Source organism: Macaca nemestrina, chromosome 7 (assembly GCF_043159975.1).
Source record: "Macaca nemestrina isolate mMacNem1 chromosome 7, mMacNem.hap1, whole genome shotgun sequence".
Lineage (NCBI taxonomy): Eukaryota > Metazoa > Chordata > Mammalia > Primates > Cercopithecidae > Macaca > Macaca nemestrina.
This window is the reverse complement of record NC_092131.1, coordinates 132,283,370-132,306,480: the sequence shown is the minus strand read 5'-3', so window position 1 is coordinate 132,306,480 and position 23,111 is coordinate 132,283,370. Positions and strand designations below refer to the sequence as shown.

Below are 23,111 nucleotides of genomic sequence, written 5' to 3'. Positions count from 1 at the left end.
TCTCCATCTTTCTCACTTTTTGCAGACTTACACTTACATCCACATTCCTTACCTGTTGTCTTGTGATTGTAGCATTCCACAGGGAAGGGAAATGATGGAGTTTGGGGGAGGCCTGGGGAAGTACTCAGTCAAAGGAGGGATGCTATGGAAGGAGTGAGGCTGGCATCAGTTGCCAGCCAAGTGCTTTGGCATAGAGTGGCAGAGGGGGCTCAGGGCTGGCATGGGAGTAAGAGTAGGACTGATCTTTCCTTTTAACACCAGATCGGGGCTATTGTAAATATCTGAGCAATATTTCATTACACTCGGAGTCCACATCTTGATTTTCCATTTCCATTAGACCTTGTGGAAAATTAACTGTATTAAATTAATATATGATTCAAATTTTTTGAGTTTCTTTTTTCTCATTCCCTCTATTTCCCCTCTCTTAACTAATTCATTATTCCATGGTGACCACATAGCATTTTGGGCAGCTGAACTGGAATTCATTTTAATCCAGACCAGGTATACTATTTACTGGCTTAGCTAGGGGCAAGTAACACCAACTTTCTGGGATTCAGTTTTCTCATTTGCAAAATGAGGAATGAATGTGAAAGTATTGTACAAACTGCAGCACAAGGAGTTATTTTTATAATAATTATATTACAAGTTATTTATTATCGTTTTAAAGGTGCAGGGGTGGAGAACTCAGAGCTGCAGGAAATCACAGGGACTTTTTCGTCAGTGATCTAGAATGCCGCAGAGCAGTGATGTGGATATGACCTGAAGCTGAGACCCTCATCACCATTCAGGCCCTAGGAGCTCTGTGCCTGTGCAACCTCTGACTTCCTTTATGGTCAAAGGGCTCTCAAGATTATCAAGTTCTACCTGCGTATTTTACAGGGGAGGAAACTAAGGCCCGTGGAAGGGATTGTCTAGGGTCCCACAAGCATCAGTGATGAAGCCCACCTTCCCATCCAGAGGCCTGACTCCCAGTTCGGGGCCCCCTTCTTCCTCTTTAGACATGCTGTGGCTGCACTGCTTATTGCTTATTCTTAGCATCACCTTCCTGGGAAGCTGGTATCTCCCAGGGTACAGAAAAGAGGTGGGGCCACTGTGGGCCCAGTGAACTCAATAAGAGCCCAAAGGCTACCCACCTCCTGCCAAACTCCAATTATAGCTGGAGGGGAGTTACTTTAGTGGGAGCATGCTTGGGGCCTAGGGTATGTGTTCTTTTTTCTTGAAGACAGAGTTTCACTCTGTCACCTAGGCTGGAATCCAGTGGCATGATCTTGGCTCACTGCAACCTCTGCCTAACGGGTTCAAGAGATTCTTGTGTCTCAGCCACTTGAGTAGCTGGGATTACAGGCATGCATCACCACGCCTGGCTAATTTTTGTATTTTTAGTAGAGACATGGTTTTGCCATGTTGGGCAGGCTTGTCTCGACCTCCTGGCCTCGAGTGATCCGCACGCCTCAGCCTTCCAAAGTGCTGGGATTATGGGTGTGAGCCACTGCACCCAGCCAGGTATGTGTTTTTTAATAAAATATTCCAGGCATGACAAACCATGTACCCACCACCAAGCTTAAGAAGCAAATAGGAAAAAATGAGCTTGGCAAAGTTGCAGTTTACAAAATCAATACACAAAAATTAGTTGCATTTCTATACACTAATAATAAACCATCTTAAAAACATTAAGAAATTACAATAACATAAAAAATACAGTGATGAGACACATAATGACATTTTGGTCAACAATGGATTGCTTATGTGATGGTGGTCCTATAAAATGATGACACTGTATTTTTCCTGTGTCTTTTCCATGTGTAGTTATGTTTAGGTACACAAATATTTACTAGTGTTACCGTCAACTATAGCATTTAGTACAGTAACACGCTGTACAGGTTTGTAGCCTAGTAGCAACAGGCTATACCGTATAGCCTAGCTGCATAGTAGACTATACCATCTAGGTTTGTGTGAGTACACTCAGTGATGTTTGCACAATGACAAAATTGCCTGATGACACATTTCTCAGAACATAGCTCCATCATTAAGAGACGTATGTCTGTACTTAGGAGTAAACTTAACCAAGGAAGTGAAACACTGATACACTAAAAACTCCAAGATGTTGCAGAAAGAAATCAAAGAAGACATAAATAAATGGAAAGACATCATGTGTTCATGGACTGGAAGACTTAATGTTGTTAAGATGTCAATACCTCCAAAAGTGATCTACAGACTCAATGTAATCCCTACCAGAATTCCAATGACTTTTTTTTGCAGAAATAGAAAAGTCCATGCTAAAATGGAATCTCAAGGGACTCCTGATAGGCAAAGCAATCTTAAAAAAGAACATTGCTAACCAAGAATATGTTAAATATATCATTACATTTTGAAAAAGAAGAACAAAGGTGGAATTCTCACATTTCCTGATGTAAAAACTTAATACAAAGCTATAGTAACTGGGTCAGTGTGGCACTGGCAAAAAGACAAACATACAGACCATTGGAATAGAAGGGTGAGCCCAGAAACAAACCTTCACATATACAGTCAAATGATTTTTGGCAAGGGTTCCAAAACCATTCAATAGGGGAAGAACAGTCTTTTCAACAAATAGCACTGGGAAAACTGGATATCCACATGCAAAAAAAGATGACATTGGACCCTTGCCTTACACCATATACAAAAATTAATTCAAAATGGATCAAAGACATAAATGTAAGAGCCAATATAAAAGTCTTGGAAGAGGCCGGGCGCGGTGGCTCAAGCCTGTAATCCCAGCACTTTGGGAGGCCGAGATGGGCGGATCACAAGGTCAGGAGATCGAGACCATCCTGGCTAACATGGTGAAACCCTGTCTCTACTAAAAATACAAAAAAAACTAGCCGGGCGAGGTGGCGGGCGCCTGTAGTCCCAGCTACTCGGGAGGCTGAGGCAGGAGAATGGCGTAAACCCGGGAAGCGGAGCTTGCAGTGAGCTGAGATCCGGCCACTGCACTCCAGCCTGGGCGCCAGAGCGAGACTCCGTCTCAAAAAAAAAAAAAAAAAAAAAAAAAAAAAAAAAAAAAAAAAAGTCTTGGAAGAAGATATAGGGAAAATCTTCAAGACATTGGATTTGGCAGATTTCTTGGATATGACTCCAAAAGCACAGGCAACGAAAGAAAAAAATGATAACATGAACTTCATCAAACTTAAAAACTTTTCTGTATCAAAGGACACTATCAACAGAGGGAAAAGGCAACCCATGGAATGGGTTTGCAAATCACATTTCATATCTGCCAATTATATATCTGAGAAGGAACCAACATCTAGAATGCATAAATAACTCCTGCAACTCAACAATAACAGCAACAAAACAGCCCAATTAAAAAGTAGGACAAAGACTTGAATGGGTATTTCTCCAAAAAAGGTATACAACTGGCCAATAAACACGTAAAAAGATGCTCAATATTACTAATCATTAGGGAAATGGAAATCAAAACTACAATGAGATAATTTGTCATACCCAGTTGGATGGCTACTATAAAAAATCCCCAGAAAATAACAAGTGTTGGTGAGGAGAAAGATATGGAGAAATTTGAATCCTCACGTATTGCTCGTGAGAATGTATAATGGAGCAGCTGCTGTGGAAAAGAGTATGATGATTCTTCAAGAAATGAAACATAGAATTATCATATGTTCCTGCAATCCTATTTTGGGTATAAAACCAAAAGAAGTAAAAGCATGATCTCAAACAGACATTTGTACATCTATGTTCACAGGAGCACTATTTACAATGCTCCTATGAACCATTTTTGTTGCTGTTGTTGTTGTTTGTTTTTTGAGATGGAGTCTCGCTCTGTCGCCCAGGCTGGAGTGCAGTGGTGCGATCTTGGTTCACAGCAACCTCTGCCTCCCGGGTTCAAGCTATTCTCCTGCCTCAGCCTCTTGAGTAGCTGGGATTGCAGGTGCCCACCACCACACCCAGCTAATTTTTGTATTTTTAGTAGAAACGGGGTTTCACCATGTCAGTCAGGCTGGTCTTGAACTCCTGACCTTGTGATCCACCTGCCTCAGCTGAACCATTTGGTTTTACAACCAAAATGTGGAAGCAACCCAACTGTCTACTGATGGATGAGTAAACAAAATATGGTGTATCCATACAATGGAATCTTATTCAGCTTTAAAATAGAGGGAAATCCTGACACATGCTACAACATAGATGAATCTTGAAGACATTATGCTAAGTGAAGTAAGCCAGTCACAAAAGGACAAATATCATGATTCCGCCTATGTGATGTACTTAGAACAGTCAAATTCACAGCAGCAGAAAGTAGCATGGTGGTTGCCAAGGGATGGAGGTAGGGGTAATGGGGAATTATTGCTTGATGAGTAGAGAGTTTCTGTTCTACAAGATGAAAAGAATTCTGCAGATGGCTGGTGACGAAGGTTGCACAACAATGCGATACACTTAATTCCACTGAACTGTACACTTAAAAATGGTTAAATAATAAATTTTATGTTATGCATATTTTACCACAATTTAAAAAATGATAAAAGAAAGAAACAAGCAAGGGAGGAGTCCATTCTTGGATCATGGCGTCCTCTCTACAGTATTCTTCAGGAGCTCATGGACATGAGGGTTGGCTATGACAGTAGTGATTGCTAGGAAAACTGAGTCTGGAGGCTCCTGCAGAAGGGATCAAAGGCTTTTGAGAAGGTGTTGCTTGCCCTGGCAATCCCAGGGAGATGTAGGTTCTGTTGGCCCTCCCTGGCCCCAACTCTAACCTCTCAGCAGAGTTCGCTAAGGCTTGGCTAGACTGTAATTCCTATTCTTGTGTCCCCACGACAAGCTTTTTGGAGTCTTCCTACCCTCAGAGGATTATAGGAAGATATGTGGAGAGGGTCTCGGTTTCTTGCCACCCACAGCATGCAGACCAGAAGAATAGTGAGAGGAATCAGGGTGGGAGACGTGTGTGTGTGTGTGTGTGCGTGCGCGTGTGTGTGTGTGTCAGAGAGAGACAGCGTGCGGTGGGTGGGGGGTGGGAGGGAGAGAGAGAGAGAGAATTCAGAGGATTTGGGAGACCATCCCAACTCCTGTGAGCCCATAGAGATTTCTGGATCTTTCTTCTGTCCTATCCTATGGGGTTAGGTCTTGAGTGAATTTAAGGGAGGTAGCTGCAGGCCTTGTAAATTTGGAAGTGGTTGGTGAGTGGATACACATCTCTGGATTATTCCTTCCCAAGACAGGAAGACAGGGACCACAGCTGTGTTTTCCTGTACAGCAGGCACTAGCCACATGTGGCTGCTGAGCATATGGAATACGGCTAGTGAGACTGACGAACTCAATTTTCAACTTTATCTAACTTTAATATATGTTTACAAACTAATAGCCCAGTTACTGGAAAACTTTTAAACACGTTTGAAACAATTTGTGTATGTGAGTTTGCTCCCTCATCAAGAAGTATCCTCTTGGTCCAAATACAGATCAAGTATTTCCAGTGAGAATGTAGTATCTGAACTGAGATGTGCCGAAAGTGTCAAATATACATCAAATTTGGAAGATTCAGTATGAAAAAGAGTGTGAAATATCTCGATAAGTTTTTATATTGATGATATGTTGACATGATCATATTTTGAATATATTGGATTAAGCAAACTATTGTTAATATTGATTTCACCCATTAAATTTTTTTTTTAAAGCAACTAGGCTGGGTGCAGTGGCACATGCCTGTAACCCCAGCACTTTGGGAGGCTGAGGTGAGCAGATCACTTGAGCCCAGAGGTTTGAGACCTGCCTGGGAAACATGGTGAAACCCCATCTCTACTAAAAATACAAAAAATTAGCCAGATGTGGTGGCATGTTCCTGTAGTCCCAGCTATGCAGGAGGCTGAGGTCGGAGAATCACCTGAGCCCAGGAAGTCCAGGCTGCAGCGAGTCATGGTTGCCCCACTGCACTCCAGCCTGGGTGAAGGGAGTGAGACCTTATCTCAATAAATAAATAAATAGGCAGCTATTAGAAAACTTAAAATTACATGTGTGGCTCACATTATGTTTCTTTTGGATTATGTTGGACTAGAGTGTCCCAGGGAAGCTCAGGCTCAGATCAGTTGGGAAACTTGCCTAGCTAATAAATGGCAGAACCAAAATTTCAACCTAGTTTTCCAAAGCTGTAATGCTTTCTTTTTTGGTTAATTGGAAAACAGTGGGTTTGATCGAGGACCTCTAACAAGACCCATCTGGGAAGGAGGCATTAGTTCTCACCCTGGGCTCTGTGACCAAGGCACTGCTCCAGGAAAGAGGCCTGAGAGAGGCTGGTGGGCAGGGCCAGAGCTCCCCCACCCCTTGTCCCTTGCCTACCATCACCAACCAATTCCATCAGAGAGCTGTGCTTTTATCGTTTCTCTTATACGCGGGACCTGAGATTTCATTTGAGAATGCAGTTTCTACTTAAAATAAAAAAGATTGAAAATCATCTATGAAGAGGGAAGCCTTTAGACTCAAACAGACCGTATACTTGTGAATTGTTGGACTGTGAGCAAGTTAACTACTTGGGTCCTCAGTTTCATCATTGGTAAAATGGGTGTTGGTGGTAACTGTCCTGAGAGATCATGATGGTAATGAAATAATGAAGGATCTAATGCATGGCTCATAGCAGGTGTGCAATTAATGCAACTCCTCTCTCTTTTCCCCTCAAGACTGGCCCTGGACTCAGTTCTGACTCGTGTGTGTGTGTGTGTGCGTGTCCGTGTGTGTGTGTAAGTGGTGAACTTTCCGTAGGAGTTTCTTGCCTCATATTTTCCTTATTCCTGGAATGATTTGCTTTCAGTGGTAGTTTCATATTCATCTACAGACATGGAAGGACATGGCAGAGTGAGATAAAATGGGGGATGAATGCTTCTAAATATTGCCTTTGTGATTGTATTCAATTACACGGGCTTTTTCTTTGCCCGTTTGATGAGAAAGGTGATGAGAAAGGTGATGAGAAAGGCAGGCCTGCAGGGGGCAGCACATGGCCAGTACTTCACTCACGAGGGACTGGCTCATGGGACTCCTGGCTTTGCAAGAAATCAGAGCCTTCCCAGGCATAGGGGAGCCTTGGGGATTTCTGGAAGGAGCCTCAGTTCTGGTGTTGAGATATTTATTATGCCCTGCAAGATACTGATGCTGGTGGAATTAGGTCCTTGGGCTTTTTGGTCTCCTGGCCTCTGTGGTCCAGTCAGCCTCTTCCCCTATCCCTCAAGGATCACTTCTACAGTCTCCTAACTTCAGGGCTGAGAGGGACTTAAATGGTGATCTAACCCTAACATATGTTACCAATACAGGAGGCAACCAACCTTGCAAGGTGGGGATGTGTGTGTCTCCCATCTTACAGGAGAGAAAACAGAGGCTCAGTGAGGTTAAATGACTCTCACCAGGTCTCACAAGTAAGAAGTGATGGATTAAAGCTCTTTTGTTTGAAGGCATCAGAAATGACTAGTCAGTTTAAGCAAAGGAGAGGAATATGGATCCTGGGGGATTTCACAGAATGGCAAGAAAATCAACTAATGTGGCCTCCATGGGTGGGGCCCAGGGTAGCTCAAGATTGGCAGCAACAGTCTGTGGCTCTTTCTGTCCTGAAACTGCTCTCAGGAATGAGCACCAGCCCCAGTCCAGCCCAGACCCGGTATCTCTCAGACCTAAATTCAGGTTGCCGGGATAGAGGTTCTAGATGGACCCACCTGGATCACTCAGCAGTGGTCAGAGGTCAGGGTTACTAGCATAGATTTGGAGGATTTGTTTTGAGTTCTGTAGTGAGGCCCTGACAGGAACACCACAGGTGTCAACACCTGGTCGATGTTAGTCTTCCAATGCTCAGCCAGGGCCTCTGCTCTGTGGCACAGTCGTGCTCTCCAGTAGCTGCAGGCTAATCCCAGCTGTAAGGTCAGCCGAGGAAACGGAAGGTGCTATTTGCATTTTAATAAGGAATCCAAGAGACCAAAGGCCTCTGGGTCCTAAAAGACTGGTTTTCTCAAATGGTGCAAAGTCCAGGTATTGTAACTGATGGGGCACCAGGGGTAAGAAGCCCTCCCTGGTACTTCCCGTCACACCCACACAAGCGTGCCTCCAACTTCTAAAGTTCACCTGTTCTATCTTGCTGCCCCTTGTTCCCCAACTCCTTTCCATCTCCCTCTCCAAGGATTCAGTAATATGTTGTCTAGACACTACTGCTGCTGTTTCTCCTCCATTAATCCATTTTAATTGGAAAGTTATCATAATGCAAACTCTCTTTGGTATTATTTGCGGCTCTGCATTATTAGAACCTCACCAACTCGCTTTCCCAGCAAATTAAACTTGCTATGGAAGCAATGAGATCAGCTGCTCATATTAAATCAGGCCGCACGTTGTTAAGCGGGGCTGGGAATGGGGCTTCCTCAGCTGGGTGGGGCGCCATGGCTGGAGGCGTTTACAATGGCACCACTGTTTTTATGCTGGGGATTTGGCCTCTGTGCTTAGTTCTTCTCTTTTTTTGGCACTGTGTATTGGAAATCAGAGATGGAAAGAAAGGAGACAAAAAACCCTCTGGTGGTATTTGGCCTCTCACCCCAAACCCAGGACAAACAGCAATGATCAGAATGCACATGGCCCTAACCCCGGATGAATTACAAAGCATATTGCAGTAGTCCTAGGAGCCTTGTGAAGTAGCAATGATCAATCCCTGTGTATGCAGCTGGAAATTGAAGCTCAGAGAAGGTAACTGAACTTGCTCGGGGCTGCACAGGCAACACATAGTAGACACGGACTCTAAGCCAGGTCCTCTACGTCTAAAACCAGATGGCCCAAAGGGATGAAATGCCAACCAGAGTGAGCCGACTCTTTTTACACATCAGATCGTGGAACGAATTCATTTCTAGCTGATAGTATGGAAAGCAGTTAATAAATGACCAGGTTTCCTATTTGTGGATTATCACCACCTCAGCATCTAATTTTTCCCAGTCACCCACTCAGTAGAACAACATGGTTGACACTCTTGCCTGCCCACCCAACAGCCATTTCCCCCTACTGCCTTGCTACCGGAAACCTAATTTTGTTAAGGCAGAAATGTGCCCAATCTCGGAGGAAGACTCATGATTGGTCTAGTCCAGTCACAGGAGTCTGTTTCCTCTTGTCAGTGATTGGTCTAGAGGCAAACATGTGACTCAGTTCTGGCCAATTACACCTAAGGGAAAGACTGCCAGTGACTTCTGGGAAAAACTTTCTCTCTGATGGTGGCAGAGCAGGGAGGAACCTTTGCTTGAGTTTCTCTCGTCCAGTATGGGCACTATTTGTTGTAGTTAAAAAGTGCCCCAGTTCTTTGACCTTGCTTCCAAAGGCGGAGGCTATTTCCTGTCCTGCCGAGCGTGGGCCACACTGGAGACTGGCTTTGAATGAAGAGAATGCAACAGAGGTGAAAGTGTGTGGCATTCGAAGAAAGGCCGTAAAAGACATTGGTGTTTCAGCTTTGCTCTCGCGGCTGTCCAGCTCTGGGGGAAGCCAGCCATCACGTCATGAGGACACCCAAGTAGCCTACGGAGAGGCGCACCTAGGGAGGAGCTGAGGCCTCCTGCCAGCAAGCAGCCCTAGCCCGTCAGCTGTGTGAGTGAGCGAGCCTCTTTGGAAACGCATCCTCCCGTCCCAGTCCAGCCCTCAGATGGCTACAGCCCTGCTAGCGTCTTGACTGCTGCCTCATGAGGGACCTCAAGCCAGAACCACCAGCCATGTGGTGCCAGAATCCCTCATCTGCAGCAACCGTGTGGGATCATAACTGTTTATTGCCTTTTTAAGCCACTGAGTTCTGGGGTCATTTGTTACTCAGCAGTAGATGATTAATATGCTGTCATACAACTGTCTTGGAACCAGGAGGGGCAAGACTGAGGATAGAAGCTGCTATGGTGAAACTGGCAGAGAGATGGAATCTGGATTCCTGGTGATGTGAGCTAGTGAGCTGCCCAGCCAACCCTGGGTTGCCTGTTTTGGGACTTTTTGTTACATGAGCTGATAAGAACCCTTAATTCATTGTTAGTCTGGGGTTCCATTATTTGTAACCGGCTTTTTACTGTCTCAGCCTCGGGGGAATATGTGATCCTTCCAATCACATTTGGTGGCCAGCAGAGGTCACATGGTCTCCACCCACAGTCACATTGGGATGGAGAGGAGGGAGAGAGGGCCCTGCTAAAGGGCTTAAATGCACGTACATTTGCATGTTGAGATTTAATAGAGGCCTTCTGGAGACACAATGCCTCCTTCCAGGGAGGGCCTAATTGCAGAAAGTCGGGCACTGTGATGGGCCTGGGGGCTCTTGTGACCCTGGGTAGGCAATTGTCTGTGTGACAGTTGAAGTGATGGTATGTTAATAGCTTCTCGATGAAAGGCTCAATCTCAAGGGGTTCATGTTTCTCAGCAGCCAAGACAGCGGGTCTCTGCAGCAGGTGGTTCACAAACGGCATCCTATCAGCATGGCCCCAGAGTAACCGAAAGCTGTTCAGACTGTCTGGCTCTCCCCGATGCCCCCCACCTAGGTGAATTCCAAAGGAGGAGGAACCAATGGGTCTGTGATGGATATTACCCTTCCCCATTAACTCTACAAGTTAGTTTTCTTCTTTTTCTTTTTTTATTTTTTCTTTGTGACAGAGTCTCGCTCTGTCGCCCAGACTGGAGTGCAGTGGTGCGATCTTGGCTGACTGCAACCTCTGCCTCCTGGGTTCAAGTGATTCTCCTGCCGCAGCCTCCTGAGTAGCTGGGATTACAGACGTGTGCCACCATGCCTGGCTAATTTTTGTACTTTTAGTGGTTTTGCCATGTTGGCCAGGCTGGTCTTGAACTCCTGTCCTCATCTGATCCACCCTCCTTGGCCTCCCAAAGTGTTGGGATTACAGGCATGAGCCACCCGCACCCAGCCTAATTTTCTTCTTGAAACTGCTCTTTCCTCACCTGCAGCATAGGCACAGTCACACCATGAAGGCAGCATGCGGAGTTCCTGGCAGAACTGCCAGAGGTTCAAGGTTCTCAAGAGGGTGTCCCAAACACACAGATCTAGGGAGGGATCTGTGACATCAAGTCTCTGGGGGAAGGGCCTGGGGTCAGCATTTTCCTATACACTCTCCAGGTTATCCCGGCCCACTTTGCTTGTTTGAGAGCCACTCAATGATCTTGTCTGTCCCCTAGGACAGCTGTCGCTGTAGGCAGGACAGTGAGAATGACCCACATGGGGAGCTAAGGAAGCGGAGGCACAGTCCTGCTGGCACCCGAGGGCAGGGTCGGGGCTGGAATCTGATTACCTGCCTCTTTTCACTGTCTGTAGTGACGTTTCTCACCCTCCTAGAAGGGGGCAGGAAAGAAGAGACCCCAGGAAACCCAGGATCAGGGAGTGTTTGCAACTGGGGGAAGCAGGAGCCCTCACTCATTCCATTCATGGCTGTCAGCTCCCGGCTGTCCCCGAGCCCATATTCCTGGTTCTGGGAATATCAATAGAAAATGAGAAGCGTTTATATAACACTTCATATGTACCTGCACAATGCCTTAAGCACTTTACATCCACAAACTCAATGAATGCTCACAATTACCCTATGAGATAGGCACTGTTATTATCCCCACTTTACAGATGAGGAAACTGGGGCACACAGTAAACACTGAAAGTCCATCCAGACTCTCAGCCCCTAAAGCTGCTGAGTGGGCATTCCCTTGGGGTACTTCCAGTCGAAGCCCTTTATTTTATAGAGAGAAACCGCCCAGTGAGAGAAGGGCCATTCTGAATCATACACGTCCATGGCAGGGCTGGGCCAGGTCCCGGGTTCTGGCCGCTGGGCCGTGCTGCCTACCTTGGAAAGGGGTGCTTCTGGGCTCTTGTGACCACAAGGCTCATTACCAATGCTGCAAATTGAATGAAATAGCTGCTCAGTTACATATTAATAACAGATTTGTTTGTCATTAAGGCAGCATTGTTTAATAAAATCAGTTTAGCTGAGCATAATTACCTTCATATAAAATTCCCCCTTAAAAATTACTTTGATAAATCTAAGCCAATTAGGTGGTGTAAAGACTGGGGTGTGTGGGGTTTGGCTCTGAGCTTTGATTGGGTCCCTAAAATGACATTCCCAGGTTGGGAGTTCAATTGCCAAAGACCTTGGGTCATCCCTCTGTGGACCACTTGAAGGCCCAGTGGAGAACATGTAACTCAGCCTCTCCAAGGCAAAACTACAGACAGCCTTGGATAGTCCTTTTTGCTAAACTCAAAATACTACTGAGGCCCTGCGTTCTCTTGCCACCCTGCCAGCTTTTCACATTCCCTCCTTAACTCTGGGGCTTCCAAGTCATTTCTCTGCTTGTAGGTTTTCAATGACTCCTGATTGCCCATAAGCTATGATCCCAAATCTTGATCGTATTATTCAACGCCCTGCAAATCTGGCCTCATGGTAATTTAGCGAAAATGATTACCAAATTGGGGATCAGGAGACTGAGGTCTTAGATCCAACTCTGGCCCCAGCTCATGCTGGGTGTTCTCAGACAAGAAGGCTTACCTTTTTAGGCTCCCTATTACTTATCTGTAAAATGGGAAGCACAGTATTTTCCTTCCTACGCGGTAGTGAGGCTCTCAGGAGATCATGGCTTTGGTGCTTTATAAACTGCAGACCCCCATCCAGGCCCCACTTCTGCTCTCTCCGCCTCCTCAGCAGCTGTCTGCATTCTCAGCCTGGCCACTCAGCCTACTGTGACTCGGGATTGACTCTGGGTCCATCTTGTTGCTGGGACCACACGTAGCCCTTTCTGGAACATCTGTCCTGCTCCTTTCTGATTAGTTGGCTTCTTATTGTTGTTTGAGACAGGTCTCTGTTGCCAAGGCTGGAGAGCAGTGGCATGATCATAGCTCACTGTAGCCTCGACCTCCCACCTGAGCCTCCCAAGAAGTTAGGGATACAGGTGCATATCACCATGCCCAGCTAATTAAAAAATGTAGAGACTGGATCTCTCTATGTTGTCCAGGCTGGTCTCAAACTCCTGGCCTCAAGCCATCCTCCTGCCTTGGCCTCCCAAAGAGCTGGGATTACAGGTGTGAGCCACTGTGCTTGGCCTTGGCTTGGTTTTTAAGGTCCAGTCAATACCCTCCTCTCCTGTCACTCTCCCCTGACTGCTCTTCAGGCTCTGAGTCTTCTCCCTGTCAGTTCCCTGAGCTTGCCCCTGAAAATGTGTCCCCAGACAGGGGTGGGGAGGAGTGTGTGGAATCACACCCTACACGGTTAACTTCCAGGACTCTCTTTCTGCTTTTACAATTGAATTCTAGTTTTATGTCATTGTTTCTACAAACAACTCTCTGTGAAAATCTGCTCTGGAATCAAAAGATGCTTATGCCTGCCCTCAGAGATTAGCAGGCCCAATCTCCTCATTTACAGATGGAGAAATGGAGTCACAAAGCCACTGAGTGGTAGTGCCAGGTCTGGATCTCCCATCTCCTCATTTCCAGGCTGGAGCTTACCCCCGACCTGTGTTTTCCATTGATTTCTGCTTTGCTGCAACCCCCGTTGGCCCTTCCTGAGCCTGTTGGTCATTTCCTGAACAACACTGTTTTTACCAGATGCCTGAATTTCAGCCCCGAGGAGGTGGTTAAGGGGAGTTATTCAAGCAGAAAAGCTCAGGTTAGATCCATAAATCTTTGCTGCACAACTTATAGGCCCAGATCCCCAAATGGCCCTGAAGGAAGGCAGTGGAAGGAAAGACTGCTGAGTAGGGTGTAGTGCTGTATAACTCCAGGGGACACCATTCACAGACTGCAACACCTCCTGGCATTGCACAGTGTACAGCCTGCACAGCTGTACACTGTGCCCTGGGGCTGAGGATCAGGAAAGATCTAGGCAGGCATGTAGGAAAAGAATCCAGCTTAAACTGCAGGGAGGTGCCTGAGACACAGAAGGAAGTGGGGCAGACACTCAGTTGGCAGAGGACAGCCTCTTATCATAGAAACCCCTGGATCCATCTGGCTTGTCATGAAGAATAGCTGGGTCTTCAGGCCTCAGTTTTCTCATTTGTAAAATGGTGAAATCAATCTGTACTTCATAAAGGCATGTAATGAGAAAATAAATGTCAACGTGTTTCAAAAGTAGAAAGTGAAATCTGAAAGCTGGGGGCGATGTTAAAGCAATGACTGGATGTCGGAGCACAGGGTGTCTGGGAATGGGGAACCTCAAGGAGCCCCTCCCCTCTGTTCCAGCCCTAAGCCCTGGCTGTTGGCCTGAGAGGAGAAGACCCCATTTCTGAGTGGAATTCCAGCATCCACCCAGGAAGCCAGAGCTTTGGTGACAGTGGTGTGTTGAGTGTTTTGGGGGTGGCAAGAACGCTGGCCTTGCTTCCTCTGCAGAGAGAAGGGAGGACATGCCCCATTTCCCTCAGTTTACCCTGATGCGTTTACATTCCCAAGACTCATACTACTGGGGTGGCCCCTCCTGAAAGACTTCACCAGTCCCCCAGCCAGCGGGCTTGGGCAGGGGAGGGGACTCGGACACAGCAGCACACACAGACTGGAAAGTTCTGAAAATGCGTCTCCTGAGCACTGGCCCCCTCCTCGGTCCCCCAGCTCCCTCTAAAGCCCCTTTTGAAGGGGACCTCGGAGCTCTAATGAGTTGAGAGCTTTTATGGGAGCCCAGGCAAACCAATTAGGTTTGCTTAAAAATATTGTATTCATTAGCATGAAAATAAAGCTGAACTTTTTAGAGATAATTGCATCTTTTAAAATGTGGTAGTCTTTGTCTGGGCTTGTCTCATAAATATGCATGCTGCATAATCCTTTTGGAACCATGGTCGCAATCATGAGTAACACACAAATGCATCCAGGGTGTTAATATTCTGACAAGAGTGGGGCCTCTCGGGCAGGGGGTGCCACCGGCGGCGGCCTCCAGAGGCGTCCCTGTAATCCCCAGCTGCAGCCTGCACAGCTCACGGGAACAGAGCCCAGTCCGGGCTCCCTGATACCATAGACCAGGGCTCCAGTTCTAAATCGCTCCCTTTTATGCCGCTGCCTCCAAGGGTGGGTTGGAAGATTCTGAGGCTTTGCTCAAAATGCCGGGAATGGTGGCACAGAGGTTGAGCTCCATTTACAGCTGGGGGAAATGGAAGCCCCGGGGGGTTAAGTGGGTTGCCAAGGTCACCCTGCATGGATAGGACCAAGATGAAGCCCAGTTTGCCATGGCAGACTGATGCTTGTTATCTGGTCAGGCGAGGGCCCCTGCCAGGGAAAGGACTGCGTTTACATTTAGCAGGGAAGGGATGCTTTCCAGCTTGGTTAGCCTGGGTGGCTGGGGAAAGGGCTGGCATCTCTAGCCCCACCCACTTCCTTTCTGTCAGCTAACCTCTAAGCCTCCCCAAAAAACATGCCATCTAAGTTTAAGGAGGGAGCTTGCTACATCGGTGCAGCTTCAAGACAAGTCCTCAGCTCCACCTTCCCAACCAAGAATGCCCCTCAGCCCTTCTGGGTAGAGATTCCTCAGCTATCACTGGTCCCTGTCCTACTGGGCTTCTTGAATTTCCTCCTACCCCACTTCCTCCCAAATGCAAAAGCTTTATAAGATTGATATCCCCCTTCTTGATGGAACACGAGGACTGGCCCCAGGGAGAACTGAGCTTAGTGAAGTTTCTTTTCAGCAAATATTTTCTAAGTGCCTGCTCTGTTCAGGGCCCAAACTAAGCTTTATGGGGCTACAGAGACAGTTAGACGAGGCATCTGCCTGCCCAGGCTCACCATCTATGGGAGACAGACACATTAGCCACTACTGCTGATAGAAGGCAGGCTGCTGCCTAGGCCTGAGCCCCGGGCTCCTTCCAAGGGCATACCGTGGGGGTGTGGGGAGAGCACACATCAGTTGGGTGGGGGAAGGCTGACTGGGGCCAGGCCAGCTGGCTTTTGAAGAGTGAGTGGGATTTGGGCAGACTTTGGGGAACACCTTGAACAGAGGAAAGTGTAGGGTTTGGGGTGTGTTTGGCAACATCTGAGCCTAGTTTTTCTTTGCTACTTTCTCATCTCCCTCCCGAGACTCATCTGTCCTGTGGCCAGGTTCTTAGCTGTCCCCTGGCTTCTACTGCCTAATAGCTTCTCAGGCCTTGGCCAGACCTGCCAGGACTCCAGAGTTACCTCTCCTTCCAAATAGGAAACCATCCAGATGTCACCTGGGCCTGATGGGTTGAGAAAGTGTGTCATATTTCTTTATAGCCTATCAACTTCTGTCAAAAAACTTATTACACTGAACTACATGAAACTGCCCATATTCAGCCATTTTGGAATAAAATGGTGATTGTAGCCTCTATGGAATGCTTTTTGTGTTAGATGCAGTATATGTATGATCGCATTTCATCAACAGGGAAAACCTATGAGGAAGATACTGTGGCTACCTCTCCCCTATTGTACGGACTGGAAAACTGAGGCATAAAGAACTTAACTTTCCCTGGTCTTGTGGAGTGAGGCGTCCCGCCTAGGCTGCCTGGGCCATATGGAAGTACAATGAGACAAAAGGCACAGTAGGTTGGAACCTCAAAATGCAGAAGAAAGACAAAACTCCAGAGAGTTAGCTGGGAGTAGAAAACTGCATCCAGTGACCGACTGAGGGACGTTTTGGTTGAAGGCAAAATATGATTCTGAGTGTCCTAACAGAAGAGGCAATTGGTGGTGGCGGGCGGGGGGTGGGCACGGATCAGGGAACAGGCTCATTGTGTTCTCCCTGACTGTAGGGAAGAGCCTGCCTGTGCAGTGGGACTGCTCCCAGGAGAGGTCCTTAAGGTGCAGTTTCCCTAAGGGGCATGATGAATAGCGTAAGGTACACATCATTGGCCCCAGTTTTTAGAGAAAGAGCAGAGGTTATATTGGTGAAGGGCAAACCATAGTGTTAAGGTGAGAGATTGGGGGAAACATTTCTGCTTAGAGGAAGGACACCAAAGGCTTGATCCCCAGAACACAACTTCCTGGTGATCTGACTTAACGTAGGGATATAATCCGGAGAACCGAGGAAAGGCTTGAAGTGGAAAGTGCTTCTATTGTCAGATCCGAGTTTCAATCCCTGCTCTGTAACATTTGGTGGGTGGCCCTAGGCCAGTTAATTATGTCATTTTATACCAAGGTTAAGTGACACTAGAGCCCTTTTCTTTCCATGCTTAAATATTCCAGAAGAATTTGTATTGTAATAATAGGACTTTTTTAAAAACTGAAATTGATTTCTAATTTGTGAAGTCAGGTCTGGGTTCATGGAATGAGGTTGGGCACTCCACTGAGCCCTTTCATTGCCAATAAGGCTGGTATATCCTGGTCTTACTTGGCTCTTAGGATTCATTAAAACTCTGTTAGAAACGAGAGTTATAACTCTATTAGAAACCTCACACAACCAATGTATCACGAACATCTTTCCTTTTTCCTTTCTTTTTTTTTTGAGACGGAGTCTCGCTCTGTCACCCAGGCTGGAGTGCAGTAGCGTGATCTTGGCTCACTGCAGCCTCCGCCTCCCAGGTTCCAGTGATTCTCCTGCTTCAGTCTCCAGAGTAGCTGGGATTATAGACGCCTACCAGCAAGCCTGGCTAATTTTTTTTTTTTTTTTTTTTTAGTAGAGATGGGGTTTTTCACCATGTTGGTCAGGCTTGTCTTGAACTCCTGACCTCAAGTAATCTGCCTGCCTCGGCCTCCCGAAGTGCTGAGCTTGCAGGCATGAGCCACCACACCTGGCCATCATGAACATCTTTCTATGACCGTAATTACAACACTGCCTCTCATTTTCTAATGACAACACAGCATTTCATGACATGGACATATCTGATTTCTTAAAGCAATATACGTACTTTTCTGCATTTAAAAGAATTTTGTACCAATAGTTCTGTAATGATCAACACGGTGCATATATAATAATATAATTGAAAATATTGCAGCAAATAACGTTTTATATGATAGCATTATGTATATATATTTTATAGTATTTGTAGAATTTAGAAGAATTGGTGCATTAAATCTATGTGCATTTAGCACATTGATTACTCTAAAAACAACAAAAAAGGAAAAACTGGTTTACATTTCTAACAACAGTTTTGAGGAAGTGTATTTCCCCAAATCCTCTACCCAAGGCTATCTACCAGGTACCCATTTCTCTGCATGTTGAATCTTCTTATTCATTTCCAGGTACTCTTTGTATATTACGGATATTAACTTTTCGTCAGTTACATATGATGGTACAACTATTTTCTCTGTTCTGTCACTTTATCTTCATTTATAGATTATTTTGCCATGCAAAAATTTTACACTTTTATGCAATTAAATCTGTAATTCTTTTCTCTTATGGCTTCTGGGTTTAATGCCTTGAATAGAAGGCATATTCCTCTCCAAGATTATATATAAAGAAATCTTTCCTCATACTTTCTTCAGCTTAAAAAAAAATCATTGAAAATACTTCTTTTGTGGGGAGGGGGAGGGGGATGAGATGGTGAAAGCAGTGTGTGGTTAGTGTCCTCTTCACCAGATATTTCTGGTTTTCTTCACTTTGTAGCCTGGGGCAGGATGCACATCTTGTGCTCCTTGCGGTTGGCTGGGGCCGTGAGACTAGTTCTAGCCAGAGTTGTGAGCGGAAGTGAGGACTTTCTGGTCTGTGTCTAGACCTTCTCTGGCAGCGTCTGAGATGGTGGCTTCTCCGTCAGCCTGGCTCCTGTGTGATTTCAATGTCCAATCTCAATGAACAAGTATCCTGAGCCAGAAATCAGCTTTCACTGTGGTGAGTCACTGAGACTGGGGGGATATTTTACCACAGCATAGCGTAGTCTATCCTGGCTGATACCAGAAGGGACCTAACTTTTGCTTTTTCCCATATAGATGGCTGGTGATTGACTTTCCTTTTTTTAAGCAGCCCATCTTTCCCTGCTGATATAAAATGCCATGTTTATCATGTCCCCAGTTCTCATAAATACACAGGAATATATATCTGAACTCTTTAGTCTATCCCATCAACCATTCACCTATTCTACTTTCATACTAATTGATGAAGCGTTATGACATATTTTCATATTTAGCAGAGCGAGTTTCAAGCTTATCTTGTTTATCCTTATGAATTTACTCTTCAGACAAACTTAAGAACTAGTTTTTCAAGTTTCATAAAACCTCATTAGGATATGGGTGGGAATTACATTGAATTTGTATATTAATTGGAGACTTTCTGTCTTTACATAGCAAATCTTCTTCTTATTTATTTTCATGTGGTAATTAATCTTTTTATACTGTTCAGAAAATTTTTTCTGAGCTCCTACTGTACACCAAGGCATTTTTCTAGCACCAAGGGTAAAAGACACAATCCATGCCACCTGGTGCTCACATTTAGGGGGAGATGGACAGACCATTGACGGTGGTCCTAAGGGAGGAGGCACACAGCGCTGTGGGAGCCCAAAGACAGGATGCAGCAAAGCTCAGTCTCACAGTCTGAAGACGAGTTGGCCAGGATGACAGGCAGGCAAAGGCCCCTGTGGGCCATACCAAGCAGCTGGAAGTGCGTGACTAGGAATTCCAGGTGGGAACATGGCAGAAGATGAGGAGGAAGGGAGGGGCCAGTTCATGGACTTGATCCCCTGAACAACAGGGAACTGCTGAAGGGTTTTAACTGAGCCTGACCCCATAGCCTTAGTGTAGCATATATTTGGGGTATGATCTGCCAATTTAACTGGGAAAAAGAACCCTGTAATTCCTATGTTTAATCGATTAACCAATTTGGAGCATAAACCAAGTCAAAGGATATCAAATCAAGTGGCTAAGAAAAAAAGGACTAAAGTCTAAAGTCTAGAAACTATTACATTTATTGAGTGCCTACTGTGTGCCAAGAATTTTCACAGGATAGTGTTCATGTTGTCAGTGTATTGTCAGATATTTTTACATAATATAAAACCTCACAATAACCCCATTGTCCAGGTATGATTTCTACTTATCGATGAGAGAAATGAGGTTCAGAGGTTTTTAGGTGATTTGCCCCAAGTCCAAAAGCTACTTAGAGGCAGAGCTGGGATTGTGCTGCAGATTTTGTGTTTCCAAATCTGGGAGTCTTTCTGCCTCTCTACAGCTGTGTGTCCTTATAAAAAGGATATAGTTCCCAGCCTGGGGAAGAGAGGGAAGGCTCGCTCTTGGCCAAGTTTCATTTAATTTTCCATCAGTAGGTGTCAACTGTGAACTAGTCAGAAATGCTAAAATAACAGCTTAAAAACATAGGAACAGAAATGGAAATGTAATTTTAGCGTGCCTTACCAGCCCCTCCTGAAGATAAGTGCTGCTTATGGAGTATCTGTTACAGAAATGTAACACTTAAGGACTAAACTCACAGGAGTTGCTGGCGATGTGCAATTTAGCAACTTGGGCTGTTAAAGAAGAAGGGAGGAAAAAAAAAAAAAGAACCAACTCCACAAGCAGAAAATTGAAAACAAAAGGAAATGGAGAAAAAAAGCAACATAGCGTTTCTGCCACTGGTTGTAGTTCCTCCTAATGGCCTGGGAAATAGCTTGTTGGATAAAAAAGGCTTGCCTGGGAGAAACATTAACTCAGAGATGGCGCACTTGATGGAAGGGAGGCTGGATTTAGCCAATCAGGCATCAAGGCCTTTGACTGGTAAATTAGCAAGTACCTTTCAGCCCCTGTGATTAGCCAGGTGTGGAGCCAGGCCCAGTGGGACTCCAGGATGAGGGGCGGTGGCTGGCATTCTTCCCTCAAGGGATTTGCTGCTTGAATTGGGGTGCAACGTCTCCTGGAACCAATGAACTGATAATGCAAATGCAGGACAAGAAACGGATGTGCACAACAGGGACCTCACACTGCTGCTGACGGAGGGAGGGGTACAGCTCTGGTGTGGGAGGGCGCGGGAAGGTGACTTGGAGAGGGAGCATGGGGCCACAGCTTAGGAGTGAGGATCGCCATTCCAGTCTCAGCTCTCACCCTCATTTACAGTGTGAATTGGGACAAACCATTTCACCTTTCTGAGTCTCAGGTTCTTCACACGGAACAGCAGAAGCTTTATCAGAAGGTTTCTAAGGCCTGTCCAGGCGCTGACACCTATGATTTTATGAATTAGAATTCGCATTAAGGTTCTTCAGTTGCCAGTGACAGAAATCCAGTTGTATCCAGCTTAATTTTAAAAGTGGCATTTGTTGGTTTAGGTAATTGTGAAGCCCAGAGGTAACTCTAGGTTCAGGCATGGCTGGATCCAGGGGCTCACAAAGGATTCCTTGGGCTGTCTCCCCTGGTTCTGCCTTCTTCTCTCTGTGCTTGCCTATCATTCCACTGTAAAGGGATAGTCTTATTTGATAGTTCCAGTGGACTAGCCCCTAGGAGCTCAGCCCCATCCAAACCACAAGGAATAGGTTTCTTCCAGAAAAGAAGGCCTCAGGCACCAGCTGAAAGGGGACGGGATTGATGTGGGCAGGCAGGAATGACAGATGCTTTCCATATGGCCCTTGAATGTATTTCAGGTCAGATAGAACAAGCAGGGGAGGGGAGGAGCATTCCAAGATCTACAGGGTCAAAGTTGTGCCTTAGGCCTGGTCAAAACATTCATGGGGCCCAGGGTAAGAGTACACATGGAGGCCACAGACCATATGTCTCAATATTAAAAAGCCATAACTCACACTAACAATCTGTTAAGTAGCATAGGTTTATCTGCTTATCTGGACACATGTGCCTTCATAATGACCTGGAAGGTGGGTTCCAATTTAGAATTTTCAGAATCCTTGGAATTTTGCACCGGAATGAGATGGAGCAGAGAGAGGCTGTAGCGCATCCCTTCTCTTCCCACCCCTGACTGCATCCACACTGTGTGGACCCCTCAGCCCACACATCCAAGCACTGAACACAGTTCCAGTAAACAGCTGGCCAGGGTGTGCATGTGAACCCTCTGTTCACCCTCAGCAGGGCCAGCTGGGAGAAGATTGGTGGGGGCTCTGGAAGGGGGCTGGGTCCAGTTGAGCAGTGAATCCAGATACTGGAGCATGGTCTTCAGGTGAGAGGGTCAGTAGACTTTGGGCTTAGCCCTACAGATGCTTGTTGCAAGGTGAGGGGCACGGCTGGAGGAACGGTCAGAATGGGGCTGTTTATAGACTGGGTCCAGAGCAGGAGCCCGCTTGCCTGAGTGAGGATGGCCCAGGTGGTGTCACAAAGAAGAGGACTGGGAAATAAAACTGAAGAATACTTTTGGGCTTAAAGGAAGGAGAACTTGGACTTTAGGCTATGAGATTGGACTTGTTCTATGGGCAATGAGAAGCCTTGAGGGGCGGGTCTCAGCAGGTGACCATACCCATGTCCAGAGTGACCCCATGGTCCTGCATTTGGGGCTGCTGCCCTCCCTCATACCCTCTGGTACTTACAGGAGCTCCTTGGATTTAGGGCTCCTTGAGATTTAGCTTTGATGTGAGGACAAGTCTTTCAGGGGAACCTTTCCCTGGATTCCAACTCCTGCCTCAGACTCTTCCTCTCAGAGCCCCTTGGGTTCCCCTCATCACAGAGCACACCATATAGTCCTGCAGTGGCTGGCTCGGGGCTGCCTCCTGTGAGCCGATCTCATTCCTCTAGTATAGGGACTTCTACAATCAGGTCCCCCAAAAGTGTTGTTGGAAGGAAGGGGATTAATGCACGTGATTAACCCAAGGGAGGTGAGGTTAGGAGAAAGCTTTTGTAGACAGTATTTTGCTTACTTAAGCCCTCAGTGATGTCTCCCCTTCGGAAATCTATCTAGAACCCTCCCCCTTCCAGCAGCTCTGTGGTGACTGGCCTGGGCCAGCAGCTGCTGTTACTGCTGACCTGGACAACTGCTGGCCTGTCCTTAGTGCTTCCCTCCCTGCAGTCTGTTTCCAACCAGCAGCCTGTTAAACGTGAGAGTGCATCATCTGCGATGGCCTCCATCTCACTCAGAGTAAACTCCAAAGTCCTCGTCAAGGTCTACAAGGAGCTAATGAACAGCCAGGTCTCCTGGGGACCTTGAAAAATGCAGATTCCCATTTAGAAGCTCTGGGGTGGGTCTGAGAGTCTACATTTCTAACAAGCCTCCAGGTGCTGCAGGGTTGCTGGGGCGGGGGCACACTGTGAGTGAGGAGACCCTGCAGGATGCTCGCTGTCCCCCTCTTCTGACCTCATCTACCACCCTCACCCTCGTGATAGGGTGACC

General features: G+C 46.3%; 1 long non-coding RNA gene across 1 annotated transcript in view; it reads right to left on the bottom strand.

The window, feature by feature from the left end:
• The window catches only part of LOC139364437 (uncharacterized), a 49,507-nt gene that overhangs the window by 5,242 nt on the left and 21,154 nt on the right, over positions 1–23,111 (bottom strand). Inside the window, exon 2 of the long non-coding RNA XR_011626400.1 lies at positions 11,793–11,844. This is a non-coding gene — a long non-coding RNA (uncharacterized lncRNA). The remainder of the gene's footprint in view (positions 1–11,792; positions 11,845–23,111) is intronic.